We start from the raw sequence: 24,744 nt of genomic DNA on the forward strand, positions 1-24,744 counted from the left end.
GCCTGAGGAGGTGGGGCCTGCAGCGGGGCCCGGCGGGGGCGGAGCCGGCGACCCCGCCGCGGGCGAGTAAAGGAGAAGGCGGGCGGAGCGGGAGGCAAAAAGCCTACAGCACCCGGTATTCCCAGGCGGTCTCCCATCCAAGTACTAACCAGGCCCGACCCTGCTTAGCTTCCGAGATCAGACGAGATCGGGCGCGTTCAGGGTGGTATGGCCGTAGACGGGGGCGGGGGGCCGCGGGCGGCCTCTTGAGGCCCAGTTTCGCTGGCGCTGGCGCCTTAACGCCAGCCTGGCGGCCGGCCCGCCCCGGCAGGGCCCCCTCGCCCGCCCAGGCAGGGGCAACGGAGGTCTCGGGTATCGGGCGGCGGCGGAGGGTTTGGCGACCACCTCCCAGCCCAGGGCGGCCGTGACCCAGCAAACCCTTCGGCGCTTGGCGCCCCGCCCAAGATCCCGCACGTCGCTCACAGGGACGTGGCCCCGGAGGCTTCAGGGCCCGGGGCCCGCGGTCCCTTGGGCATCGGCCCTGCCCGCCCACGCGGCCCTAGGCGCAGCCCGGCCGCAGCCCGGGCCGGCCCTCCTGCCCGACAGCAGCTGGCCCGAAGCCACCGGGAGCCACCAATGAGTCGCCACGGCCCCTCAGCCCCGGCAAGGCCACCCTTGCCCCCACACCCCCCGCCGAGCTCAGGACCCCGCCCCTGGTGGCCGGCAGGCCCGGGGAAGCGGCCCCTGCCCTCGATCCCGCTCCCGCACCCGGCCGCGGTGACACGCCAGAGGGGCGGGGTGGGGGGGGGCTTTTGTCGGAGGGAGCTGTGGAGGGACACACCGGCACACAGGTGGCGGCGCCGGGGCTGGGCGCCGGTGGGGGCGGCCAGGTGCAGGTCGAGGGGCTCGCGGGCCGAAAGGACGGCAACTGGGCCCGCGGCGGAGTCTGGGTCCGGGCCAGCCACCCCGGGAGCGTCTGGGGTGCGCCTGCCTTCCAGGGCCGCCTTCTGGCCGCCTGGCCGGCCGGGCCGGCGGGGAGCGACCCCGCCGGCGCGCGCCGTGGTGGGAGGGGCCTGAGGAGGTGGGGCCTGCAGCGGGGCCCGGCGGGGGCGGAGCCGGCGGCCCCCGCCGCGGGCGAGTAAAGGAGAAGGCGGGCGGAGCGGGAGGCAAAAAGCCTACAGCACCCGGTATTCCCAGGCGGTCTCCCATCCAAGTACTAACCAGGCCCGACCCTGCTTAGCTTCCGAGATCAGACGAGATCGGGCGCGTTCAGGGTGGTATGGCCGTAGACGGGGGCGGGGGGCCGCGGGCGGCCTCTTGAGGCCCAGTTTCGCTGGCGCTGGCGCCTTAACGCCAGCCTGGCGGCCGGCCCGCCCCGGCAGGGCCCCCTCGCCCGCCCAGGCAGGGGCAACGGAGGTCTCGGGTATCGGGCGGCGGCGGAGGGTTTGGCGACCACCTCCCAGCCCAGGGCGGCCGTGACCCAGCAAACCCTTCGGCGCTTGGCGCCCCGCCCAAGATCCCGCACGTCGCTCACAGGGACGTGGCCCCGGAGGCTTCAGGGCCCGGGGCCCGCGGTCCCTTGGGCATCGGCCCTGCCCGCCCACGCGGCCCTAGGCGCAGCCCGGCCGCAGCCCGGGCCGGCCCTCCTGCCCGACAGCAGCTGGCCCGAAGCCACCGGGAGCCACCATTGAGTCGCCACGGCCCCTCAGCCCCGGCAAGGCCACCCTTGCCCCCACACCCCCCGCCGAGCTCAGGACCCCGCCCCTGGTGGCCGGCAGGCCCGGGGAAGCGGCCCCTGCCCTCGATCCCGCTCCCGCACCCGGCCGCGGTGACACGCCAGAGGGGCGGGGTGGGGGGGGGCTTTTGTCAGAGGGAGCTGTGGAGGGACACACCGGCACACAGGTGGCGGCGCCGGGGCTGGGCGCCGGTGGGGGCGGCCAGGTGCAGGTCGAGGGGCTCGCGGGCCGAAAGGACGGCAACTGGGCCCGCGGCGGAGTCTGGGTCCGGGCCAGCCACCCCGGGAGCGTCTGGGGTGCGCCTGCCTTCCAGGGCCGCCTTCTGGCCGCCTGGCCGGCCGGGCCGGCGGGGAGCGACCCCGCCGGCGCGCGCCGTGGTGGGAGGGGCCTGAGGAGGTGGGGCCTGCAGCGGGGCCCGGCGGGGGCGGAGCCGGCGGCCCCCGCCGCGGGCGAGTAAAGGAGAAGGCGGGCGGAGCGGGAGGCAAAAAGCCTACAGCACCCGGTATTCCCAGGCGGTCTCCCATCCAAGTACTAACCAGGCCCGACCCTGCTTAGCTTCCGAGATCAGACGAGATCGGGCGCGTTCAGGGTGGTATGGCCGTAGACGGGGGCGGGGGGCCGCGGGCGGCCTCTTGAGGCCCAGTTTCGCTGGCGCTGGCGCCTTAACGCCAGCCTGGCGGCCGGCCCGCCCCGGCAGGGCCCCCTCGCCCGCCCAGGCAGGGGCAACGGAGGTCTCGGGTATCGGGCGGCGGCGGAGGGTTTGGCGACCACCTCCCAGCCCAGGGCGGCCGTGACCCAGCAAACCCTTCGGCGCTTGGCGCCCCGCCCAAGATCCCGCACGTCGCTCACAGGGACGTGGCCCCGGAGGCTTCAGGGCCCGGGGCCCGCGGTCCCTTGGGCATCGGCCCTGCCCGCCCACGCGGCCCTAGGCGCAGCCCGGCCGCAGCCCGGGCCGGCCCTCCTGCCCGACAGCAGCTGGCCCGAAGCCACCGGGAGCCACCAATGAGTCGCCACGGCCCCTCAGCCCCGGCAAGGCCACCCTTGCCCCCACACCCCCCGCCGAGCTCAGGACCCCGCCCCTGGTGGCCGGCAGGCCCGGGGAAGCGGCCCCTGCCCTCGATCCCGCTCCCGCACCCGGCCGCGGTGACACGCCAGAGGGGCGGGGTGGGGGGGGGCTTTTGTCGGAGGGAGCTGTGGAGGGACACACCGGCACACAGGTGGCGGCGCCGGGGCTGGGCGCCGGTGGGGGCGGCCAGGTGCAGGTCGAGGGGCTCGCGGGCCGAAAGGACGGCAACTGGGCCCGCGGCGGAGTCTGGGTCCGGGCCAGCCACCCCGGGAGCGTCTGGGGTGCGCCTGCCTTCCAGGGCCGCCTTCTGGCCGCCTGGCCGGCCGGGCCGGCGGGGAGCGACCCCGCCGGCGCGCGCCGTGGTGGGAGGGGCCTGAGGAGGTGGGGCCTGCAGCGGGGCCCGGCGGGGGCGGAGCCGGCGGCCCCCGCCGCGGGCGAGTAAAGGAGAAGGCGGGCGGAGCGGGAGGCAAAAAGCCTACAGCACCCGGTATTCCCAGGCGGTCTCCCATCCAAGTACTAACCAGGCCCGACCCTGCTTAGCTTCCGAGATCAGACGAGATCGGGCGCGTTCAGGGTGGTATGGCCGTAGACGGGGGCGGGGGGCCGCGGGCGGCCTCTTGAGGCCCAGTTTCGCTGGCGCTGGCGCCTTAACGCCAGCCTGGCGGCCGGCCCGCCCCGGCAGGGCCCCCTCGCCCGCCCAGGCAGGGGCAACGGAGGTCTCGGGTATCGGGCGGCGGCGGAGGGTTTGGCGACCACCTCCCAGCCCAGGGCGGCCGTGACCCAGCAAACCCTTCGGCGCTTGGCGCCCCGCCCAAGATCCCGCACGTCGCTCACAGGGACGTGGCCCCGGAGGCTTCAGGGCCCGGGGCCCGCGGTCCCTTGGGCATCGGCCCTGCCCGCCCACGCGGCCCTAGGCGCAGCCCGGCCGCAGCCCGGGCCGGCCCTCCTGCCCGACAGCAGCTGGCCCGAAGCCACCGGGAGCCACCATTGAGTCGCCACGGCCCCTCAGCCCCGGCAAGGCCACCCTTGCCCCCACACCCCCCGCCGAGCTCAGGACCCCGCCCCTGGTGGCCGGCAGGCCCGGGGAAGCGGCCCCTGCCCTCGATCCCGCTCCCGCACCCGGCCGCGGTGACACGCCAGAGGGGCGGGGTGGGGGGGGGCTTTTGTCGGAGGGAGCTGTGGAGGGACACACCGGCACACAGGTGGCGGCGCCGGGGTTGGGCGCCGGTGGGGGCGGCCAGGTGCAGGTCGAGGGGCTCGCGGGCCGAAAGGACGGCAACTGGGCCCGCGGCGGAGTCTGGGTCCGGGCCAGCCACCCCGGGAGCGTCTGGGGTGCGGCTGCCTTCCAGGGCCGCCTTCTGGCCGCCTGGCCGGCCGGGCCGGCGGGGAGCGACCCCGCCGGCGCGCGCCGTGGTGGGAGGGGCCTGAGGAGGTGGGGCCTGCAGCGGGGCCCGGCGGGGGCGGAGCCGGCGACCCCGCCGCGGGCGAGTAAAGGAGAAGGCGGGCGGAGCGGGAGGCAAAAAGCCTACAGCACCCGGTATTCCCAGGCGGTCTCCCATCCAAGTACTAACCAGGCCCGACCCTGCTTAGCTTCCGAGATCAGACGAGATCGGGCGCGTTCAGGGTGGTATGGCCGTAGACGGGGGCGGGGGGCCGCGGGCGGCCTCTTGAGGCCCAGTTTCGCTGGCGCTGGCGCCTTAACGCCAGCCTGGCGGCCGGCCCGCCCCGGCAGGGCCCCCTCGCCCGCCCAGGCAGGGGCAACGGAGGTCTCGGGTATCGGGCGGCGGCGGAGGGTTTGGCGACCACCTCCCAGCCCAGGGCGGCCGTGACCCAGCAAACCCTTCGGCGCTTGGCGCCCCGCCCAAGATCCCGCACGTCGCTCACAGGGACGTGGCCCCGGAGGCTTCAGGGCCCGGGGCCCGCGGTCCCTTGGGCATCGGCCCTGCCCGCCCACGCGGCCCTAGGCGCAGCCCGGCCGCAGCCCGGGCCGGCCCTCCTGCCCGACAGCAGCTGGCCCGAAGCCACCGGGAGCCACCATTGAGTCGCCACGGCCCCTCAGCCCCGGCAAGGCCACCCTTGCCCCCACACCCCCCGCCGAGCTCAGGACCCCGCCCCTGGTGGCCGGCAGGCCCGGGGAAGCGGCCCCTGCCCTCGATCCCGCTCCCGCACCCGGCCGCGGTGACACGCCAGAGGGGCGGGGTGGGGGGGGGCTTTTGTCAGAGGGAGCTGTGGAGGGACACACCGGCACACAGGTGGCGGCGCCGGGGTTGGGCGCCGGTGGGGGCGGCCAGGTGCAGGTCGAGGGGCTCGCGGGCCGAAAGGACGGCAACTGGGCCCGCGGCGGAGTCTGGGTCCGGGCCAGCCACCCCGGGAGCGTGTGGGGTGCGGCTGCCTTCCAGGGCCGCCTTCTGGCCGCCTGGCCGGCCGGGCCGGCGGGGAGCGACCCCGCCGGCGCGCGCCGTGGTGGGAGGGGCCTGAGGAGGTGGGGCCTGCAGCGGGGCCCGGCGGGGGCGGAGCCGGCGACCCCGCCGCGGGCGAGTAAAGGAGAAGGCGGGCGGAGCGGGAGGCAAAAAGCCTACAGCACCCGGTATTCCCAGGCGGTCTCCCATCCAAGTACTAACCAGGCCCGACCCTGCTTAGCTTCCGAGATCAGACGAGATCGGGCGCGTTCAGGGTGGTATGGCCGTAGACGGGGGCGGGGGGCCGCGGGCGGCCTCTTGAGGCCCAGTTTCGCTGGCGCTGGCGCCTTAACGCCAGCCTGGCGGCCGGCCCGCCCCGGCAGGGCCCCCTCGCCCGCCCAGGCAGGGGCAACGGAGGTCTCGGGTATCGGGCGGCGGCGGAGGGTTTGGCGACCACCTCCCAGCCCAGGGCGGCCGTGACCCAGCAAACCCTTCGGCGCTTGGCGCCCCGCCCAAGATCCCACACGTCGCTCACAGGGACGTGGCCCCGGAGGCTTCAGGGCCCGGGGCCCGCGGTCCCTTGGGCATCGGCCCTGCCCGCCCACGCGGCCCTAGGCGCAGCCCGGCCGCAGCCCGGGCCGGCCCTCCTGCCCGACAGCAGCTGGCCCGAAGCCACCGGGAGCCACCATTGAGTCGCCACGGCCCCTCAGCCCCGGCAAGGCCACCCTTGCCCCCACACCCCCCGCCGAGCTCAGGACCCCGCCCCTGGTGGCCGGCAGGCCCGGGGAAGCGGCCCCTGCCCTCGATCCCGCTCCCGCACCCGGCCGCGGTGACACGCCAGAGGGGCGGGGTGGGGGGGGGCTTTTGTCGGAGGGAGCTGTGGAGGGACACACCGGCACACAGGTGGCGGCGCCGGGGCTGGGCGCCGGTGGGGGCGGCCAGGTGCAGGTCGAGGGGCTCGCGGGCCGAAAGGACGGCAACTGGGCCCGCGGCGGAGTCTGGGTCCGGGCCAGCCACCCCGGGAGCGTCTGGGGTGCGGCTGCCTTCCAGGGCCGCCTTCTGGCCGCCTGGCCGGCCGGGCCGGCGGGGAGCGACCCCGCCGGCGCGCGCCGTGGTGGGAGGGGCCTGAGGAGGTGGGGCCTGCAGCGGGGCCCGGCGGGGGCGGAGCCGGCGGCCCCCGCCGCGGGCGAGTAAAGGAGAAGGCGGGCGGAGCGGGAGGCAAAAAGCCTACAGCACCCGGTATTCCCAGGCGGTCTCCCATCCAAGTACTAACCAGGCCCGACCCTGCTTAGCTTCCGAGATCAGACGAGATCGGGCGCGTTCAGGGTGGTATGGCCGTAGACGGGGGCGGGGTCCGCGGGCGGCCTCTTGAGGCCCAGTTTCGCTGGCGCTGGCGCCTTAACGCCAGCCTGGCGGCCGGCCCGCCCCGGCAGGGCCCCCTCGCCCGCCCAGGCAGGGGCAACGGAGGTCTCGGGTATCGGGCGGCGGCGGAGGGTTTGGCGACCACCTCCCAGCCCAGGGCGGCCGTGACCCAGCAAACCCTTCGGCGCTTGGCGCCCCGCCCAAGATCCCGCACGTCGCTCACAGGGACGTGGCCCCGGAGGCTTCAGGGCCCGGGGCCCGCGGTCCCTTGGGCATCGGCCCTGCCCGCCCACGCGGCCCTAGGCGCAGCCCGGCCGCAGCCCGGGCCGGCCCTCCTGCCCGACAGCAGCTGGCCCGAAGCCACCGGGAGCCACCATTGAGTCGCCACGGCCCCTCAGCCCCGGCAAGGCCACCCTTGCCCCCACACCCCCCGCCGAGCTCAGGACCCCGCCCCTGGTGGCCGGCAGGCCCGGGGAAGCGGCCCCTGCCCTCGATCCCGCTCCCGCACCCGGCCGCGGTGACACGCCAGAGGGGCGGGGTGGGGGGGGGCTTTTGACGGAGGGAGCTGTGGAGGGACATACCGGCACACAGGTGGCGGCGCCGGGGCTGGGCGCCGGTGGGGGCGGCCAGGTGCAGGTCGAGGGGCTCGCGGGCCGAAAGGACGGCAACTGGGCCCATGGCGGAGTCTGGGTCTGGAGGGCTCTGAGCCTCCATCCGCTCTGTTGCCTCGGGTCTACCGGCCCGACGCCTGGTAGCGCGACACCCCACCGGCCCACAGACGTAGCCTCCCCAGCTGTGCTCACAGCGAGTCCAACCGCAGCCTGCATCCCTCCACGGGACACTTGGATTACTCCCGCGATCCCCACGAGGTGCGGCACCCGGCGGCCGAATGGGCTGAGATCCTGCCCTTGCGGCGCCCTGTGGCCACCTCCGCCTCCCTCACGGTACTGGCCGAGGCCTCGGACCAGCGGGCCCCGGCTCCCAGCTCAGCGCTGCTCCTCCGCCCCTCTCACCTCCTGCCCGACGTCCAGGCTACCGAGCACCCTCCACCCCCGCCCACCTTCATGCCACTCAGCCGGAACCCGGGAGGCAATGCCAACTACCAGGTGTATGACAGTCTGGTGCTGAAGCGGCAACCGCAGGAGGGCCAAGCGCGGGCCAACTCGCTGCTACCTTCCACCTCGGCCTCCAGGCCCTCTCTGCACGGGAGCCAGACTGGGAAAATGAACTTACCAGCAGCAAGTGGGGGCAGGGGCAGGGGGCGGCAGGGCATGGAGAGAGGAATAAAGAGCGCCAGAGTCCAGGAAACATTGGTGGTCTGTGGCTTGGAAGCGCCACTCCTTCTGCCAGCCTGGGTCCCTGCGCTTGGCTTCCTGCAATAAGAAGCCAGTGTCCCCTTCTTGGCCTGAGGGTCCCTTTGGTTTAGTGGCCACAGTTCTGCCAGCAGGCCCCTCCTGGTCCTATACCATGCACTAAGTACATCTGCAGCTGCAGACTCCAAACCCCTGGTCTCTGGGCACCTCCTCTGTGTCTCAGCTGTCCCTGTCCACAGAGAGCCTCATACAAGAAGTTGCTTCCAAACTGGGAGGTTCCACATCTGGGCAGGTCCAGCTCCAGGCCCAGTGAAGGGCATGAAGAAGGCTGAGGCTCTGGACTCCAGCCAGGCCTTCAGCAGGCCTCTGAGGCCAAGGTCTTCCTAGTCTCAAGAGGGGCCAAGAGACGCAATGTGTCATTTGAACAAGTGAGTCAGCGGGCGGTGAGCGAATGAATGACCGCTCGAGGGGATGTATGCCGGCCACCGGGCCCTGTTTGACTGTCCAGGCTCAGCTTACCTGACCCTGGTTACCAGGGAATGCCACTCTGGGCCCTCCTTTTCATCCCCCTCCCTCACTGTGACCTCACCACCTGCCCCATTATGACCCAGTCTGGCTCCCAGTTAAAACTGGAGGGCAGAGGGCCCAGGCAGTCCTGGGACCAACGGCCATGGGTGAGCGAAACTACTACCGAGCCGAGCCGTTCACTGGCCCCATCCCCAGGAAATGCCAGGAGCAAGGATACTCAATTCTTCTGATCCCGGTCAGCTTCATCTTGCTCAACGTGGGGATCAACATGGTGACTATGGTCAGGGCAGGATCTGTGCAGCGCGGTTGGGGGAGCCCTGGGGTCTTGAAGGGGCTGAGGTGGGAGGGCTGCTGGGGTGTGACCGGGACAAGGGTTGGATTTCAGGGCTCACCCTGCTCCCGGCCTCCCCCCTCCCCTTCTTGCCTCAACTCTGGAGGCATCTGAAGAGATTCTTGCGGGCACTTTTCAATCGTATTTTCCACAAAGGTGAGTGGGCGCCGGCGTGGGTTCAGGGGATGTGGGCCTGTCCCCTTTCTTCTATCCCTGCCTTGATTCTCAGCCCCTCAGGAACCCAGGCCCTGACCCATCTCGCCTTTCCCCACAGACAAGCAAGCCAGCTGTGTAGGCACCCATCGCATGTGCATGCGCTGCTCCGTGGATCCCAAGAACCTGTGCTCAAGAGTTTCTTCCCACTTCTGCCATCGCCCAAGCTTCCTGCTCGGGCAGGTAAACCCACCTTGACTACTGCCTGCAGCGGGGCTCGGCGGGGGCGGAGCCGGCGGCCCCCCCGCCGCGGGCGAGTAAAGGAGAAGGCGGGCGGAGCGGGAGGCAAAAAGCCTACAGCACCCGGTATTCCCAGGCGGTCTCCCATCCAAGTACTAACCAGGCCCGACCCTGCTTAGCTTCCGAGATCAGACGAGATCGGGCGCGTTCAGGGTGGTATGGCCGTAGACGGGGGCGGGGGGCCGCGGGCGGCCTCTTGAGGCCCAGTTTCGCTGGCGCTGGCGCCTTAACGCCAGCCTGGCGGCCGGCCCGCCCCGGCAGGGCCCCCTCGCCCGCCCAGGCAGGGGCAACGGAGGTCTCGGGTATCGGGCGGCGGCGGAGGGTTTGGCGACCACCTCCCAGCCCAGGGCGGCCGTGACCCAGCAAACCCTTCGGCGCTTGGCGCCCCGCCCAAGATCCCGCACGTCGCTCACAGGGACGTGGCCCCGGAGGCTTCAGGGCCCGGGGCCCGCGGTCCCTTGGGCATCGGCCCTGCCCGCCCACGCGGCCCTAGGCGCAGCCCGGCCGCAGCCCGGGCCGGCCCTCCTGCCCGACAGCAGCTGGCCCGAAGCCACCGGGAGCCACCAATGAGTCGCCACGGCCCCTCAGCCCCGGCAAGGCCACCCTTGCCCCCACACCCCCCGCCGAGCTCAGGACCCCGCCCCTGGTGGCCGGCAGGCCCGGGGAAGCGGCCCCTGCCCTCGATCCCGCTCCCGCACCCGGCCGCGGTGACACGCCAGAGGGGCGGGGTGGGGGGAGGCTTTTGTCGGAGGGAGCTGTGGAGGGACACACCGGCACACAGGTGGCGGCGCCGGGGCTGGGCGCCGGTGGGGGCGGCCAGGTGCAGGTCGAGGGGCTCGCGGGCCGAAAGGACGGCAACTGGGCCCGCGGCGGAGTCTGGGTCCGGGCCAGCCACCCCGGGAGCGTCTGGGGTGCGCCTGCCTTCCAGGGCCGCCTTCTGGCCGCCTGGCCGGCCGGGCCGGCGGGGAGCGACCCCGCCGGCGCGCGCCGTGGTGGGAGGGGCCTGAGGAGGTGGGGCCTGCAGCGGGGCCCGGCGGGGGCGGAGCCGGCGGCCCCCGCCGCGGGCGAGTAAAGGAGAAGGCGGGCGGAGCGGGAGGCAAAAAGCCTACAGCACCCGGTATTCCCAGGCGGTCTCCCATCCAAGTACTAACCAGGCCCGACCCTGCTTAGCTTCCGAGATCAGACGAGATCGGGCGCGTTCAGGGTGGTATGGCCGTAGACGGGGGCGGGGGGCCGCGGGCGGCCTCTTGAGGCCCAGTTTCGCTGGCGCTGGCGCCTTAACGCCAGCCTGGCGGCCGGCCCGCCCCGGCAGGGCCCCCTCGCCCGCCCAGGCAGGGGCAACGGAGGTCTCGGGTATCGGGCGGCGGCGGAGGGTTTGGCGACCACCTCCCAGCCCAGGGCGGCCGTGACCCAGCAAACCCTTCGGCGCTTGGCGCCCCGCCCAAGATCCCGCACGTCGCTCACAGGGACGTGGCCCCGGAGGCTTCAGGGCCCGGGGCCCGCGGTCCCTTGGGCATCGGCCCTGCCCGCCCACGCGGCCCTAGGCGCAGCCCGGCCGCAGCCCGGGCCGGCCCTCCTGCCCGACAGCAGCTGGCCCGAAGCCACCGGGAGCCACCATTGAGTCGCCACGGCCCCTCAGCCCCGGCAAGGCCACCCTTGCCCCCACACCCCCCGCCGAGCTCAGGACCCCGCCCCTGGTGGCCGGCAGGCCCGGGGAAGCGGCCCCTGCCCTCGATCCCGCTCCCGCACCCGGCCGCGGTGACACGCCAGAGGGGCGGGGTGGGGGGGGGCTTTTGTCAGAGGGAGCTGTGGAGGGACACACCGGCACACAGGTGGCGGCGCCGGGGCTGGGCGCCGGTGGGGGCGGCCAGGTGCAGGTCGAGGGGCTCGCGGGCCGAAAGGACGGCAACTGGGCCCGCGGCGGAGTCTGGGTCCGGGCCAGCCACCCCGGGAGCGTCTGGGGTGCGCCTGCCTTCCAGGGCCGCCTTCTGGCCGCCTGGCCGGCCGGGCCGGCGGGGAGCGACCCCGCCGGCGCGCGCCGTGGTGGGAGGGGCCTGAGGAGGTGGGGCCTGCAGCGGGGCCCGGCGGGGGCGGAGCCGGCGGCCCCCGCCGCGGGCGAGTAAAGGAGAAGGCGGGCGGAGCGGGAGGCAAAAAGCCTACAGCACCCGGTATTCCCAGGCGGTCTCCCATCCAAGTACTAACCAGGCCCGACCCTGCTTAGCTTCCGAGATCAGACGAGATCGGGCGCGTTCAGGGTGGTATGGCCGTAGACGGGGGCGGGGGGCCGCGGGCGGCCTCTTGAGGCCCAGTTTCGCTGGCGCTGGCGCCTTAACGCCAGCCTGGCGGCCGGCCCGCCCCGGCAGGGCCCCCTCGCCCGCCCAGGCAGGGGCAACGGAGGTCTCGGGTATCGGGCGGCGGCGGAGGGTTTGGCGACCACCTCCCAGCCCAGGGCGGCCGTGACCCAGCAAACCCTTCGGCGCTTGGCGCCCCGCCCAAGATCCCGCACGTCGCTCACAGGGACGTGGCCCCGGAGGCTTCAGGGCCCGGGGCCCGCGGTCCCTTGGGCATCGGCCCTGCCCGCCCACGCGGCCCTAGGCGCAGCCCGGCCGCAGCCCGGGCCGGCCCTCCTGCCCGACAGCAGCTGGCCCGAAGCCACCGGGAGCCACCATTGAGTCGCCACGGCCCCTCAGCCCCGGCAAGGCCACCCTTGCCCCCACACCCCCCGCCGAGCTCAGGACCCCGCCCCTGGTGGCCGGCAGGCCCGGGGAAGCGGCCCCTGCCCTCGATCCCGCTCCCGCACCCGGCCGCGGTGACACGCCAGAGGGGCGGGGTGGGGGGGGGCTTTTGTCGGAGGGAGCTGTGGAGGGACACACCGGCACACAGGTGGCGGCGCCGGGGCTGGGCGCCGGTGGGGGCGGCCAGGTGCAGGTCGAGGGGCTCGCGGGCCGAAAGGACGGCAACTGGGCCCGCGGCGGAGTCTGGGTCCGGGCCAGCCACCCCGGGAGCGTCTGGGGTGCGCCTGCCTTCCAGGGCCGCCTTCTGGCCGCCTGGCCGGCCGGGCCGGCGGGGAGCGACCCCGCCGGCGCGCGCCGTGGTGGGAGGGGCCTGAGGAGGTGGGGCCTGCAGCGGGGCCCGGCGGGGGCGGAGCCGGCGGCCCCCGCCGCGGGCGAGTAAAGGAGAAGGCGGGCGGAGCGGGAGGCAAAAAGCCTACAGCACCCGGTATTCCCAGGCGGTCTCCCATCCAAGTACTAACCAGGCCCGACCCTGCTTAGCTTCCGAGATCAGACGAGATCGGGCGCGTTCAGGGTGGTATGGCCGTAGACGGGGGCGGGGGGCCGCGGGCGGCCTCTTGAGGCCCAGTTTCGCTGGCGCTGGCGCCTTAACGCCAGCCTGGCGGCCGGCCCGCCCCGGCAGGGCCCCCTCGCCCGCCCAGGCAGGGGCAACGGAGGTCTCGGGTATCGGGCGGCGGCGGAGGGTTTGGCGACCACCTCCCAGCCCAGGGCGGCCGTGACCCAGCAAACCCTTCGGCGCTTGGCGCCCCGCCCAAGATCCCGCACGTCGCTCACAGGGACGTGGCCCCGGAGGCTTCAGGGCCCGGGGCCCGCGGTCCCTTGGGCATCGGCCCTGCCCGCCCACGCGGCCCTAGGCGCAGCCCGGCCGCAGCCCGGGCCGGCCCTCCTGCCCGACAGCAGCTGGCCCGAAGCCACCGGGAGCCACCATTGAGTCGCCACGGCCCCTCAGCCCCGGCAAGGCCACCCTTGCCCCCACACCCCCCGCCGAGCTCAGGACCCCGCCCCTGGTGGCCGGCAGGCCCGGGGAAGCGGCCCCTGCCCTCGATCCCGCTCCCGCACCCGGCCGCGGTGACACGCCAGAGGGGCGGGGTGGGGGGGGGCTTTTGTCGGAGGGAGCTGTGGAGGGACACACCGGCACACAGGTGGCGGCGCCGGGGCTGGGCGCCGGTGGGGGCGGCCAGGTGCAGGTCGAGGGGCTCGCGGGCCGAAAGGACGGCAACTGGGCCCGCGGCGGAGTCTGGGTCCGGGCCAGCCACCCCGGGAGCGTCTGGGGTGCGCCTGCCTTCCAGGGCCGCCTTCTGGCCGCCTGGCCGGCCGGGCCGGCGGGGAGCGACCCCGCCGGCGCGCGCCGTGGTGGGAGGGGCCTGAGGAGGTGGGGCCTGCAGCGGGGCCCGGCGGGGGCGGAGCCGGCGGCCCCCGCCGCGGGCGAGTAAAGGAGAAGGCGGGCGGAGCGGGAGGCAAAAAGCCTACAGCACCCGGTATTCCCAGGCGGTCTCCCATCCAAGTACTAACCAGGCCCGACCCTGCTTAGCTTCCGAGATCAGACGAGATCGGGCGCGTTCAGGGTGGTATGGCCGTAGACGGGGGCGGGGGGCCGCGGGCGGCCTCTTGAGGCCCAGTTTCGCTGGCGCTGGCGCCTTAACGCCAGCCTGGCGGCCGGCCCGCCCCGGCAGGGCCCCCTCGCCCGCCCAGGCAGGGGCAACGGAGGTCTCGGGTATCGGGCGGCGGCGGAGGGTTTGGCGACCACCTCCCAGCCCAGGGCGGCCGTGACCCAGCAAACCCTTCGGCGCTTGGCGCCCCGCCCAAGATCCCGCACGTCGCTCACAGGGACGTGGCCCCGGAGGCTTCAGGGCCCGGGGCCCGCGGTCCCTTGGGCATCGGCCCTGCCCGCCCACGCGGCCCTAGGCGCAGCCCGGCCGCAGCCCGGGCCGGCCCTCCTGCCCGACAGCAGCTGGCCCGAAGCCACCGGGAGCCACCATTGAGTCGCCACGGCCCCTCAGCCCCGGCAAGGCCACCCTTGCCCCCACACCCCCCGCCGAGCTCAGGACCCCGCCCCTGGTGGCCGGCAGGCCCGGGGAAGCGGCCCCTGCCCTCGATCCCGCTCCCGCACCCGGCCGCGGTGACACGCCAGAGGGGCGGGGTGGGGGGGGGCTTTTGTCGGAGGGAGCTGTGGAGGGACACACCGGCACACAGGTGGCGGCGCCGGGGTTGGGCGCCGGTGGGGGCGGCCAGGTGCAGGTCGAGGGGCTCGCGGGCCGAAAGGACGGCAACTGGGCCCGCGGCGGAGTCTGGGTCCGGGCCAGCCACCCCGGGAGCGTCTGGGGTGCGCCTGCCTTCCAGGGCCGCCTTCTGGCCGCCTGGCCGGCCGGGCCGGCGGGGAGCGACCCCGCCGGCGCGCGCCGTGGTGGGAGGGGCCTGAGGAGGTGGGGCCTGCAGCGGGGCCCGGCGGGGGCGGAGCCGGCGGCCCCCGCCGCGGGCGAGTAAAGGAGAAGGCGGGCGGAGCGGGAGGCAAAAAGCCTACAGCACCCGGTATTCCCAGGCGGTCTCCCATCCAAGTACTAACCAGGCCCGACCCTGCTTAGCTTCCGAGATCAGACGAGATCGGGCGCGTTCAGGGTGGTATGGCCGTAGACGGGGGCGGGGGGCCGCGGGCGGCCTCTTGAGGCCCAGTTTCGCTGGCGCTGGCGCCTTAACGCCAGCCTGGCGGCCGGCCCGCCCCGGCAGGGCCCCCTCGCCCGCCCAGGCAGGGGCAACGGAGGTCTCGGGTATCGGGCGGCGGCGGAGGGTTTGGCGACCACCTCCCAGCCCAGGGCGGCCGTGACCCAGCAAACCCTTCGGCGCTTGGCGCCCCGCCCAAGATCCCGCACGTCGCTCACAGGGACGTGGCCCCGGAGGCTTCAGGGCCCGGGGCCCGCGGTCCCTTGGGCATCGGCCCTGCCCGCCCACGCGGCCCTAGGCGCAGCCCGGCCGCAGCCCGGGCCGGCCCTCCTGCCCGACAGCAGCTGGCCCGAAGCCACCGGGAGCCACCATTGAGTCGCCACGGCCCCTCAGCCCCGGCAAGGCCACCCTTGCCCCCACACCCCCCGCCGAGCTCAGGACCCCGCCCCTGGTGGCCGGCAGGCCCGGGGAAGCGGCCCCTGCCCTCGATCCCGCTCCCGCACCCGGCCGCGGTGACACACCAGAGGGGCGGGGTGGGGGGGGGCTTTTGTCGGAGGGAGCTGTGGAGGGACACACCGGCACACAGGTGGCGGCGCCGGGGTTGGGCGCCGGTGGGGGCGGCCAGGTGCAGGTCGAGGGGCTCGCGGGCCGAAAGGACGGCAACTGGGCCCGCGGCGGAGTCTGGGTCCGGGCCAGCCACCCCGGGAGCGTCTGGGGTGCGGCTGCCTTCCAGGGCCGCCTTCTGGCCGCCTGGCCGGCCGGGCCGGCGGGGAGCGACCCCGCCGGCGCGCGCCGTGGTGGGAGGGGCCTGAGGAGGTGGGGCCTGCAGCGGGGCCCGGCGGGGGCGGAGCCGGCGGCCCCCGCCGCGGGCGAGTAAAGGAGAAGGCGGGCGGAGCGGGAGGCAAAAAGCCTACAGCACCCGGTATTCCCAGGCGGTCTCCCATCCAAGTACTAACCAGGCCCGACCCTGCTTAGCTTCCGAGATCAGACGAGATCGGGCGCGTTCAGGGTGGTATGGCCGTAGACGGGGGCGGGGGGCCGCGGGCGGCCTCTTGAGGCCCAGTTTCGCTGGCGCTGGCGCCTTAACGCCAGCCTGGCGGCCGGCCCGCCCCGGCAGGGCCCCCTCGCCCGCCCAGGCAGGGGCAACGGAGGTCTCGGGTATCGGGCGGCGGCGGAGGGTTTGGCGACCACCTCCCAGCCCAGGGCGGCCGTGACCCAGCAAACCCTTCGGCGCTTGGCGCCCCGCCCAAGATCCCGCACGTCGCTCACAGGGACGTGGCCCCGGAGGCTTCAGGGCCCGGGGCCCGCGGTCCCTTGGGCATCGGCCCTGCCCGCCCACGCGGCCCTAGGCGCAGCCCGGCCGCAGCCCGGGCCGGCCCTCCTGCCCGACAGCAGCTGGCCCGAAGCCACCGGGAGCCACCATTGAGTCGCCACGGCCCCTCAGCCCCGGCAAGGCCACCCTTGCCCCCACACCCCCCGCCGAGCTCAGGACCCCGCCCCTGGTGGCCGGCAGGCCCGGGGAAGCGGCCCCTGCCCTCGATCCCGCTCCCGCACCCGGCCGCGGTGACACGCCAGAGGGGCGGGGTGGGGGGGGGCTTTTGACGGAGGGAGCTGTGGAGGGACATACCGGCACACAGGTGGCGGCGCCGGGGCTGGGCGCCGGTGGGGGCGGCCAGGTGCAGGTCGAGGGGCTCGCGGGCCGAAAGGACGGCAACTGGGCCCATGGCGGAGTCTGGGTCTGGAGGGCTCTGAGCCTCCATCCGCTCTGTTGCCTCGGGTCTACCGGCCCGACGCCTGGTAGCGCGACACCCCACCGGCCCAGAGACGTAGCCTCCCCAGCTGTGCTCACAGCGAGTCCAACCGCAGCCTGCATCCCTCCACGGGACACTTGGATTACTCCCGCGATCCCCACGAGGTGCGGCACCCGGCGGCCGAATGGGCTGAGATCCTGCCCTTGCGGCGCCCTGTGGCCACCTCCGCCTCCCTCACGGTACTGGCCGAGGCCTCGGACCAGCGGGCCCCGGCTCCCAGCTCAGCGCTGCTCCTCCGCCCCTCTCACCTCCTGCCCGACGTCCAGGCTACCGAGCACCCTCCACCCCCGCCCACCTTCATGCCACTCAGCCGGAACCCGGGAGGCAATGCCAACTACCAGGTGTATGACAGTCTGGTGCTGAAGCGGCAACCGCAGGAGGGCCAAGCGCGGGCCAACTCGCTGCTACCTTCCACCTCGGCCTCCAGGCCCTCTCTGCACGGGAGCCAGACTGGGAAAATGAACTTACCAGCAGCAAGTGGGGGCAGGGGCAGGGGGCGGCAGGGCATGGAGAGAGGAATAAAGAGCGCCAGAGTCCAGGAAACATTGGTGGTCTGTGGCTTGGAAGCGCCACTCCTTCTGCCAGCCTGGGTCCCTGCGCTTGGCTTCCTGCAATAAGAAGCCAGTGTCCCCTTCTTGGCCTGAGGGTCCCTTTGGTTTAGTGGCCACAGTTCTGCCAGCAGGCCCCTCCTGGTCCTATACCATGCACTAAGTACATCTGCAGCTGCAGACTCCAAACCCCTGGTCTCTGGGCACCTCCTCTGTGTCTCAGCTGTCCCTGTCCACAGAGAGCCTCATACAAGAAGTTGCTTCCAAACTGGGAGGTTCCACATCTGGGCAGGTCCAGCTCCAGGCCCAGTGAAGGGCATGAAGAAGGCTGAGGCTCTGGACTCCAGCCAGGCCTTCAGCAGGCCTCTGAGGCCAAGGTCTTCCTAGTCTCAAGAGGGGCCAAGAGACGCAATGTGTCATTTGAACAAGTGAGTCAGCGGGCGGTGAGCGAATGAATGACCGCTCGAGGGGATGTATGCCGGCCACCGGGCCCTGTTTGACTGTCCAGGCTCAGCTTACCTGACCCTGGTTACCAGGGAATGCCACTCTGGGCCCTCCTTTTCATCCCCCTCCCTCACTGTGACCTCACCACCTGCCCCATTATGACCCAGTCTGGCTCCCAGTTAAAACTGGAGGGCAGAGGGCCCAGGCAGTCCTGGGACCAACGGCCATGGGTGAGCGAAACTACTACCGAGCCGAGCCGTTCACTGGCCCCATCCCCAGGAAATGCCAGGAGCAAGGATACTCAATTCTTCTGATCCCGGTCAGCTTCATCTTGCTCAACGTGGGGATCAACATGGTGACTATGGTCAGGGCAGGATCTGTGCAGCGCGGTTGGGGGAGCCCTGGGGTCTTGAAGGGGCTGAGGTGGGAGGGCTGCTGGGGTGTGACCGGGACAAGGGTTGGATTTCAGGGCTCACCCTGCTCCCGGCCTCCCCCCTCCCCTTCTTGCCTCAACTCTGGAGGCATCTGAAGAGATTCTTGCGGGCACTTTTCAATCGTATTTTCCACAAAGGTGAGTGGGCGCCGGCGTGGGTTCAGGGGATGTGGGCCTGTCCCCTTTCTTCTATCCCTGCCTTGATTCTCAGCCCCTCAGGAACCCAGGCCCTGACCCATCTCGCCTTTCCCCACAGACAAGCAAGCCAGCTGTGTAGGCACCCATCGCATGTGCATGCGCTGCTCCGTGGATCCCAAGAACCTGTGCTCAAGAGTTTCTTCCCACTTCTGCCATCGCCCAAGCTTCCTGCTCGGGCAGGTAAACCCACCTTGACTACTGCCTGCAGCGGGGCTCGGCGGGGGCGGAGCCGGCGGCCCCCCCGCCGCGGGCGAGTAAAGGAGAAGGCGGGCGGAGCGGGAGGCAAAAAGCCTACAGCACCCGGTATTCCCAGGCGGTCTCCCATCCAAGTACTAACCAGGCCCGACCCTGCTTAGCTTCCGAGATCAGACGAGATCGGGCGCGTTCAGGGTGGTATGGCCGTAGACGGGGGCGGGGGGCCGCGGGCGGCCTCTTGAGGCCCAGTTTCGCTGGCGCTGGCGCCTTAACGCCAGCCTGGCGGCCGGCCCGCCCCGGCAGGGCCCCCTCGCCCGCCCAGGCAGGGGCAACGGAGGTCTCGGGTATCGGGCGGCGGCGGAGGGTTTGGCGACCACCTCCCAGCCCAGGGCGGCCGTGACCCAGCAAACCCTTCGGCGCTTGGCGCCCCGCCCAAGATCCCGCACGTCGCTCACAGGGACGTGGCCCCGGAGGCTTCAGGGCCCGGGGCCCGCGGTCCCTTGGGCATCGGCCCTGCCCGCCCACGCGGCCCTAGGCGCAGCCCGGCCGCAGCCCGGGCCGGCCCTCCTGCCCGACAGCAGCTGGCCCGAAGCCACCGGGAGCCACCATTGAGTCGCCACGGCCCCTCAGCCCCGGCAAGGCCACCCTTGCCCCCACACCCCCCGCCGAGCTCAGGACCCCGCCCCTGGTGGCCGGCAGGCCCGGGGAAGCGGCCCCTGCCCTCGATCCCGCTCCCGCACCCGGCCGCGGTGACACGCCAGAGGGGCGGGGTGGGGGGGGGCTTTTGACGGAGGGAGCTGTGGAGGGACACACCGGCACACAGGTGGCGGCGCCGGGGCTGGGCGCCGGTGGGGGCGGCCAGGTGCAGGTCGAGGGGCTCGCGGGCCGAAAGGACGGCAACTGGGCCCGCGGCGGAGTCTGGGTCCGGGCCAGCCACCCCGGGAGCGTCTGGGGTGCGCCTGCCTTCCAGGGCCGCCTTCTGGCCGCCTGGCCGGCCGGGCCGGCGGGGAGCGACCCCGCCGGCGCGCGCCGTGGTGGGAGGGGCCTGAGGAGGTGGGGCCTGCAGCGGGGCCCGGCGGGGGCGGAGCCGGCGGCCCCCGCCGCGGGCGAGTAAAGGAGAAGGCGGGCGGAGCGGGAGGCAAAAAGCCTACAGCACCCGGTATTCCCAGGCGGTCTCCCATCCAAGTACTAACCAGGCCCGACCCTGCTTAGCTTCCGAGATCAGACGAGATCGGGCGCGTTCAGGGTGGTATGGCCGTAGACGGGGGCGGGGGGCCGCGGGCGGCCTCTTGAGGCCCAGTTTCGCTGGCGCTGGCGCCTTAACGCCAGCCTGGCGGCCGGCCCGCCCCGGCAGGGCCCCCTCGCCCGCCCAGGCAGGGGCAACGGAGGTCTCGGGTATCGGGCGGCGGCGGAGGGTTTGGCGACCACCTCCCAGCCCAGGGCGGCCGTGACCCAGCAAACCCTTCGGCGCTTGGCGCCCCGCCCAAGATCCCGCACGTCGCTCACAGGGACGTGGCCCCGGAGGCTTCAGGGCCCGGGGCCCGCGGTCCCTTGGGCATCGGCCCTGCCCGCCCACGCGGCCCTAGGCGCAGCCCGGCCGCAGCCCGGGCCGGCCCTCCTGCCCGACAGCAGCTGGCCCGAAGCCACCGGGAGCCACCAATGAGTCGCCACGGCCCCTCAGCCCCGGCAAGGCCACCCTTGCCCCCACACCCCCCGCCGAGCTCAGGACCCCGCCCCTGGTGGCCGGCAGGCCCGGGGAAGCGGCCCCTGCCCTCGATCCCGCTCCCGCACCCGGCCGCGGTGACACGCCAGAGGGGCGGGGTGGGGGGGGGCTTTTGTCGGAGGGAGCTGTGGAGGGACACACCGGCACACAGGTGGCGGCGCCGGGGCTGGGCGCCGGTGGGGGCGGCCAGGTGCAGGTCGAGGGGCTCGCGGGCCGAAAGGACGGCAACTGGGCCCGCGGCGGAGTCTGGGTCCGGGCCAGCCACCCCGGGAGCGTCTGGGGTGCGCCTGCCTTCCAGGGCCGCCTTCTGGCCGCCTGGCCGGCCGGGCCGGCGGGGAGCGACCCCGCCGGCGCGCGCCGTGGTGGGAGGGGCCTGAGGAGGTGGGGCCTGCAGCGGGGCCCGGCGGGGGCGGAGCCGGCGGCCCCCGCCGCGGGCGAGTAAAGGAGAAGGCGGGCGGAGCGGGAGGCAAAAAGCCTACAGCACCCGGTATTCCCAGGCGGTCTCCCATCCAAGTACTAACCAGGCCCGACCCTGCTTAGCTTCCGAGATCAGACGAGATCGGGCGCGTTCAGGGTGGTATGGCCGTAGACGGGGGCGGGGGGCCGCGGGCGGCCTCTTGAGGCCCAGTTTCGCTGGCGCTGGCGCCTTAACGCCAGCCTGGCGGCCGGCCCGCCCCGGCAGGGCCCCCTCGCCCGCCCAGGCAGGGGCAACGGAGGTCTCGGGTATCGGGCGGCGGCGGAGGGTTTGGCGACCACCTCCCAGCCCAGGGCGGCCGTGACCCAGCAAACCCTTCGGCGCTTGGCGCCCCGCCCAAGATCCCGCACGTCGCTCACAGGGACGTGGCCCCGGAGGCTTCAGGGCCCGGGGCCCGCGGTCCCTTGGGCATCGGCCCTGCCCGCCCACGCGGCCCTAGGCGCAGCCCGGCCGCAGCCCGGGCCGGCCCTCCTGCCCGACAGCAGCTGGCCCGAAGCCACCGGGAGCCACCATTGAGTCGCCACGGCCCCTCAGCCCCGGCAAGGCCACCCTTGCCCCCACACCCCCCGCCGAGCTCAGGACCCCGCCCCTGGTGGCCGGCAGGCCCGGGGAAGCGGCCCCTGCCCTCGATCCCGCTCCCGCACCCGGCCGCGGTGACACGCCAGAGGGGCGGGGTGGGGGGGGGCTTTTGTCAGAGGGAGCTGTGGAGGGACACACCGGCACACAGGTGGCGGCGCCGGGGCTGGGCGCCGGTGGGGGCGGCCAGGTGCAGGTCGAGGGGCTCGCGGGCCGAAAGGACGGCAACTGGGCCCGCGGCGGAGTCTGGGTCCGGGCCAGCCACCCCGGGAGCGTCTGGGGTGCGCCTGCCTTCCAGGGCCGCCTTCTGGCCGCCTGGCCGGCCGGGCCGGCGGGGAGCGACCCCGCCGGCGCGCGCCGTGGTGGGAGGGGCCTGAGGAGGTGGGGCCTGCAGCGGGGCCCGGCGGGGGCGGAGCCGGCGGCCCCCGCCGCGGGCGAGTAAAGGAGAAGGCGGGCGGAGCGGGAGGCAAAAAGCCTACAGCACCCGGTATTCCCAGGCGGTCTCCCATCCAAGTACTAACCAGGCCCGACCCTGCTTAGCTTCCGAGATCAGACGAGATCGGGCGCGTTCAGGGTGGTATGGCCGTAGACGGGGGCGGGGGGCCGCGGGCGGCCTCTTGAGGCCCAGTTTCGCTGGCGCTGGCGCCTTAACGCCAGCCTGGCGGCCGGCCCGCCCCGGCAGGGCCCCCTCGCCCGCCCAGGCAGGGGCAACGGAGGTCTCGGGTATCGGGCGGCGGCGGAGGGTTTGGCGACCACCTCCCAGCCCAGGGCGGCCGTGACCCAGCAAACCCTTCGGCGCTTGGCGCCCCGCCCAAGATCCCGCACGTCGCTCACAGGGACGTGGCCCCGGAGGCTTCAGGGCCCGGGGCCCGCGGTCCCTTGGGCATCGGCCCTGCCCGCCCACGCGGCCCTAGGCGCAGCCCGGCCGCAGCCCGGGCCGGCCCTCCTGCCCGACAGCAGCTGGCCCGAAGCCACCGGGAGCCACCATTGAGTCGCCACGGCCCCTCAGCCCCGGCAAGGCCACCCTTGCCCCCACACCCCCCGCCGAGCTCAGGACCCCGCCCCTGGTGGCCGGCAGGCCCGGGGAAGCGGCCCCTGCCCTCGATCCCGCTCCCGCACCCGGCCGCGGTGACACGCCAGAGGGGCGGGGTGGGGGGGGGCTTTTGTCGGAGGGAGCTGTGGAGGGACACACCGGCACACAGGTGGCGGCGCCGGGGTTGGGCGCCGGTGGGGGCGGCCAGGTGCAGGTCGAGGGGCTCGCGGGCCGAAAGGACGGCAACTGGGCCCGCGGCGGAGTCTGGGTCCGGGCCAGCCACCCCGGGAGCGTGTGGGGTGCGGCTGCCTTCCAGGGCCGCCTTCTGGCCGCCTGGCCGGCCGGGCCGGCGGGGAGCGACCCCGCCGGCGCGCGCCGTGGTGGGAGGGGCCTGAGGAGGTGGGGCCTGCAGCGGGGCCCGGCGGGGGCGGAGCCGGCGACCCCGCCGCGGGCGAGTAAAGGAGAAGGCGGGCGGAGCGGGAGGCAAAAAGCCTACAGCACCCGGTATTCCCAGGCGGTCTCCCATCCAAGTACTAACCAGGCCCGACCCTGCTTAGCTTCCGAGATCAGACGAGATCGGGCGCGTTCAGGGTGGTATGGCCGTAGACGGGGGCGGGGGGCCGCGGGCGGCCTCTTGAGGCCCAGTTTCGCTGGCGCTGGCGCCTTAACGCCAGCCTGGCGGCCGGCCCGCCCCGGCAGGGCCCCCTCGCCCGCCCAGGCAGGGGCAACGGAGGTCTCGGGTATCGGGCGGCGGCGGAGGGTTTGGCGACCACCTCCCAGCCCAGGGCGGCCGTGACCCAGCAAACCCTTCGGCGCTTGGCGCCCCGCCCAAGATCCCGCACGTCGCTCACAGGGACGTGGCCCCGGAGGCTTCAGGGCCCGGGGCCCGCGGTCCCTTGGGCATCGGCCCTGCCCGCCCACGCGGCCCTAGGCGCAGCCCGGCCGCAGCCCGGGCCGGCCCTCCTGCCCGACAGCAGCTGGCCCGAAGCCACCGGGAGCCACCATTGAGTCGCCACGGCCCCTCAGCCCCGGCAAGGCCACCCTTGCCCCCACACCCCCCGCCGAGCTCAGGACCCCGCCCCTGGTGGCCGGCAGGCCCGGGGAAGCGGCCCCTGCCCTCGATCCCGCTCCCGCACCCGGCCGCGGTGACACGCCAGAGGGGCGGGGTGGGGGGGGGCTTTTGTCGGAGGGAGCTGTGGAGGGACACACCGGCACACAGGTGGCGGCGCCGGGGCTGGGCGCCGGTGGGGGCGGCCAGGTGCAGGTCGAGGGGCTCGCGGGCCGAAAGGACGGCAACTGGGCCCGCGGCGGAGTCTGGGTCCGGGCCAGCCACCCCGGGAGCGTCTGGGGTGCGCCTGCCTTCCAGGGCCGCCTTCTGGCCGCCTGGCCGGCCGGGCCGGCGGGGAGCGACCCCGCCGGCGCGCGCCGTGGTGGGAGGGGCCTGAGGAGGTGGGGCCTGCAGCGGGGCCCGGCGGGGGCGGAGCCGGCGGCCCCCGCCGCGGGCGAGTAAAGGAGAAGGCGGGCGGAGCGGGAGGCAAAAAGCCTACAGCACCCGGTATTCCCAGGCGGTCTCCCATCCAAGTACTAACCAGGCCCGACCCTGCTTAGCTTCCGAGATCAGACGAGATCGGGCGCGTTCAGGGTGGTATGGCCGTAGACGGGGGCGGGGGGCCGCGGGCGGCCTCTTGAGGCCCAGTTTCGCTGGCGCTGGCGCCTTAACGCCAGCCTGGCGGCCGGCCCGCCCCGGCAGGGCCCCCTCGCCCGCCCAGGCAGGGGCAACGGAGGTCTCGGGTATCGGGCGGCGGCGGAGGGTTTGGCGACCACCTCCCAGCCCAGGGCGGCCGTGACCCAGCAAACCCTTCGGCGCTTGGCGCCCCGCCCAAGATCCCGCACGTCGCTCACAGGGACGTGGCCCCGGAGGCTTCAGGGCCCGGGGCCCGCGGTCCCTTGGGCATCGGCCCTGCCCGCCCACGCGGCCCTAGGCGCAGCCCGGCCGCAGCCCGGGCCGGCCCTCCTGCCCGACAGCAGCTGGCCCGAAGCCACCGGGAGCCACCATTGAGTCGCCACGGCCCCTCAGCCCCGGCAAGGCCACCCTTGCCCCCACACCCCCCGCCGAGCTCAGGACCCCGCCCCTGGTGGCCGGCAGGCCCGGGGAAGCGGCCCCTGCCCTCGATCCCGCTCCCGCACCCGGCCGCGGTGACACGCCAGAGGGGCGGGGTGGGGGGGGGCTTTTGACGGAGGGAGCTGTGGAGGGACATACCGGCACACAGGTGGCGGCGCCGGGGCTGGGCGCCGGTGGGGGCGGCCAGGTGCAGGTCGAGGGGCTCGCGGGCCGAAAGGACGGCAACTGGGCCCATGGCGGAGTCTGGGTCTGGAGGGCTCTGAGCCTCCATCCGCTCTGTTGCCTCGGGTCTACCGGCCCGACGCCTGGTAGCGCGACACCCCACCGGCCCACAGACGTAGCCTCCCCAGCTGTGCTCACAGCGAGTCCAACCGCAGCCTGCATCCCTCCACGGGACACTTGGATTACTCCCGCGATCCCCACGAGGTGCGGCACCCGGCGGCCGAATGGGCTGAGATCCTGCCCTTGCGGCGCCCTGTGGCCACCTCCGCCTCCCTCACGGTACTGGCCGAGGCCTCGGACCAGCGGGCCCCGGCTCCCAGCTCAGCGCTGCTCCTCCGCCCCTCTCA

General features: G+C 74.3%; 20 non-coding genes across 20 annotated transcripts; all 20 read right to left on the minus strand.

Moving 5' to 3' along the window:
• Window positions 1–100: 100 nt before the first annotated feature.
• LOC132595901 (5S ribosomal RNA) lies at window positions 101–219 on the minus strand. The gene has a single exon (XR_009562010.1). It is a non-coding gene; the product is annotated as a 5S ribosomal RNA (ribosomal RNA).
• Window positions 220–1,151: 932 nt separating this feature from the next.
• Window positions 1,152–1,270, minus strand: LOC132595902 (5S ribosomal RNA). Its single transcript, XR_009562011.1, has one exon. It is a non-coding gene; the product is annotated as a 5S ribosomal RNA (ribosomal RNA).
• Window positions 1,271–2,202: 932 nt separating this feature from the next.
• On the minus strand, window positions 2,203–2,321 carry LOC132595904 (5S ribosomal RNA). Its single transcript, XR_009562013.1, has one exon. It is a non-coding gene; the product is annotated as a 5S ribosomal RNA (ribosomal RNA).
• A 932-nt stretch (window positions 2,322–3,253) lies between these two features.
• On the minus strand, window positions 3,254–3,372 carry LOC132595905 (5S ribosomal RNA). Its single transcript, XR_009562014.1, has one exon. It is a non-coding gene; the product is annotated as a 5S ribosomal RNA (ribosomal RNA).
• A 931-nt stretch (window positions 3,373–4,303) lies between these two features.
• Window positions 4,304–4,422, minus strand: LOC132595906 (5S ribosomal RNA). Its single transcript, XR_009562015.1, has one exon. It is a non-coding gene; the product is annotated as a 5S ribosomal RNA (ribosomal RNA).
• A 931-nt stretch (window positions 4,423–5,353) lies between these two features.
• On the minus strand, window positions 5,354–5,472 carry LOC132595907 (5S ribosomal RNA). The gene has a single exon (XR_009562016.1). It is a non-coding gene; the product is annotated as a 5S ribosomal RNA (ribosomal RNA).
• Window positions 5,473–6,404: 932 nt separating this feature from the next.
• LOC132595908 (5S ribosomal RNA) lies at window positions 6,405–6,523 on the minus strand. Its single transcript, XR_009562017.1, has one exon. It is a non-coding gene; the product is annotated as a 5S ribosomal RNA (ribosomal RNA).
• Window positions 6,524–9,218: 2,695 nt separating this feature from the next.
• Window positions 9,219–9,337, minus strand: LOC132595909 (5S ribosomal RNA). Its single transcript, XR_009562018.1, has one exon. It is a non-coding gene; the product is annotated as a 5S ribosomal RNA (ribosomal RNA).
• A 932-nt stretch (window positions 9,338–10,269) lies between these two features.
• LOC132595910 (5S ribosomal RNA) lies at window positions 10,270–10,388 on the minus strand. The gene has a single exon (XR_009562019.1). It is a non-coding gene; the product is annotated as a 5S ribosomal RNA (ribosomal RNA).
• A 932-nt stretch (window positions 10,389–11,320) lies between these two features.
• LOC132595911 (5S ribosomal RNA) lies at window positions 11,321–11,439 on the minus strand. Its single transcript, XR_009562020.1, has one exon. It is a non-coding gene; the product is annotated as a 5S ribosomal RNA (ribosomal RNA).
• Window positions 11,440–12,371: 932 nt separating this feature from the next.
• Window positions 12,372–12,490, minus strand: LOC132595912 (5S ribosomal RNA). Its single transcript, XR_009562021.1, has one exon. It is a non-coding gene; the product is annotated as a 5S ribosomal RNA (ribosomal RNA).
• A 932-nt stretch (window positions 12,491–13,422) lies between these two features.
• Window positions 13,423–13,541, minus strand: LOC132595913 (5S ribosomal RNA). Its single transcript, XR_009562022.1, has one exon. It is a non-coding gene; the product is annotated as a 5S ribosomal RNA (ribosomal RNA).
• A 932-nt stretch (window positions 13,542–14,473) lies between these two features.
• LOC132595915 (5S ribosomal RNA) lies at window positions 14,474–14,592 on the minus strand. Its single transcript, XR_009562024.1, has one exon. It is a non-coding gene; the product is annotated as a 5S ribosomal RNA (ribosomal RNA).
• Window positions 14,593–15,524: 932 nt separating this feature from the next.
• On the minus strand, window positions 15,525–15,643 carry LOC132595916 (5S ribosomal RNA). Its single transcript, XR_009562025.1, has one exon. It is a non-coding gene; the product is annotated as a 5S ribosomal RNA (ribosomal RNA).
• Window positions 15,644–18,339: 2,696 nt separating this feature from the next.
• On the minus strand, window positions 18,340–18,458 carry LOC132595917 (5S ribosomal RNA). The gene has a single exon (XR_009562026.1). It is a non-coding gene; the product is annotated as a 5S ribosomal RNA (ribosomal RNA).
• Window positions 18,459–19,390: 932 nt separating this feature from the next.
• Window positions 19,391–19,509, minus strand: LOC132595918 (5S ribosomal RNA). The gene has a single exon (XR_009562027.1). It is a non-coding gene; the product is annotated as a 5S ribosomal RNA (ribosomal RNA).
• A 932-nt stretch (window positions 19,510–20,441) lies between these two features.
• Window positions 20,442–20,560, minus strand: LOC132595919 (5S ribosomal RNA). Its single transcript, XR_009562028.1, has one exon. It is a non-coding gene; the product is annotated as a 5S ribosomal RNA (ribosomal RNA).
• A 932-nt stretch (window positions 20,561–21,492) lies between these two features.
• On the minus strand, window positions 21,493–21,611 carry LOC132595760 (5S ribosomal RNA). Its single transcript, XR_009561869.1, has one exon. It is a non-coding gene; the product is annotated as a 5S ribosomal RNA (ribosomal RNA).
• Window positions 21,612–22,542: 931 nt separating this feature from the next.
• LOC132595761 (5S ribosomal RNA) lies at window positions 22,543–22,661 on the minus strand. Its single transcript, XR_009561870.1, has one exon. It is a non-coding gene; the product is annotated as a 5S ribosomal RNA (ribosomal RNA).
• Window positions 22,662–23,593: 932 nt separating this feature from the next.
• LOC132595762 (5S ribosomal RNA) lies at window positions 23,594–23,712 on the minus strand. Its single transcript, XR_009561871.1, has one exon. It is a non-coding gene; the product is annotated as a 5S ribosomal RNA (ribosomal RNA).
• Window positions 23,713–24,744: the final 1,032 nt, after the last annotated feature.

Source organism: Globicephala melas, unplaced genomic scaffold (genome assembly GCF_963455315.2).
Source record: "Globicephala melas unplaced genomic scaffold, mGloMel1.2 SCAFFOLD_362, whole genome shotgun sequence".
Taxonomy (NCBI): Eukaryota; Metazoa; Chordata; class Mammalia; order Artiodactyla; family Delphinidae; genus Globicephala; species Globicephala melas.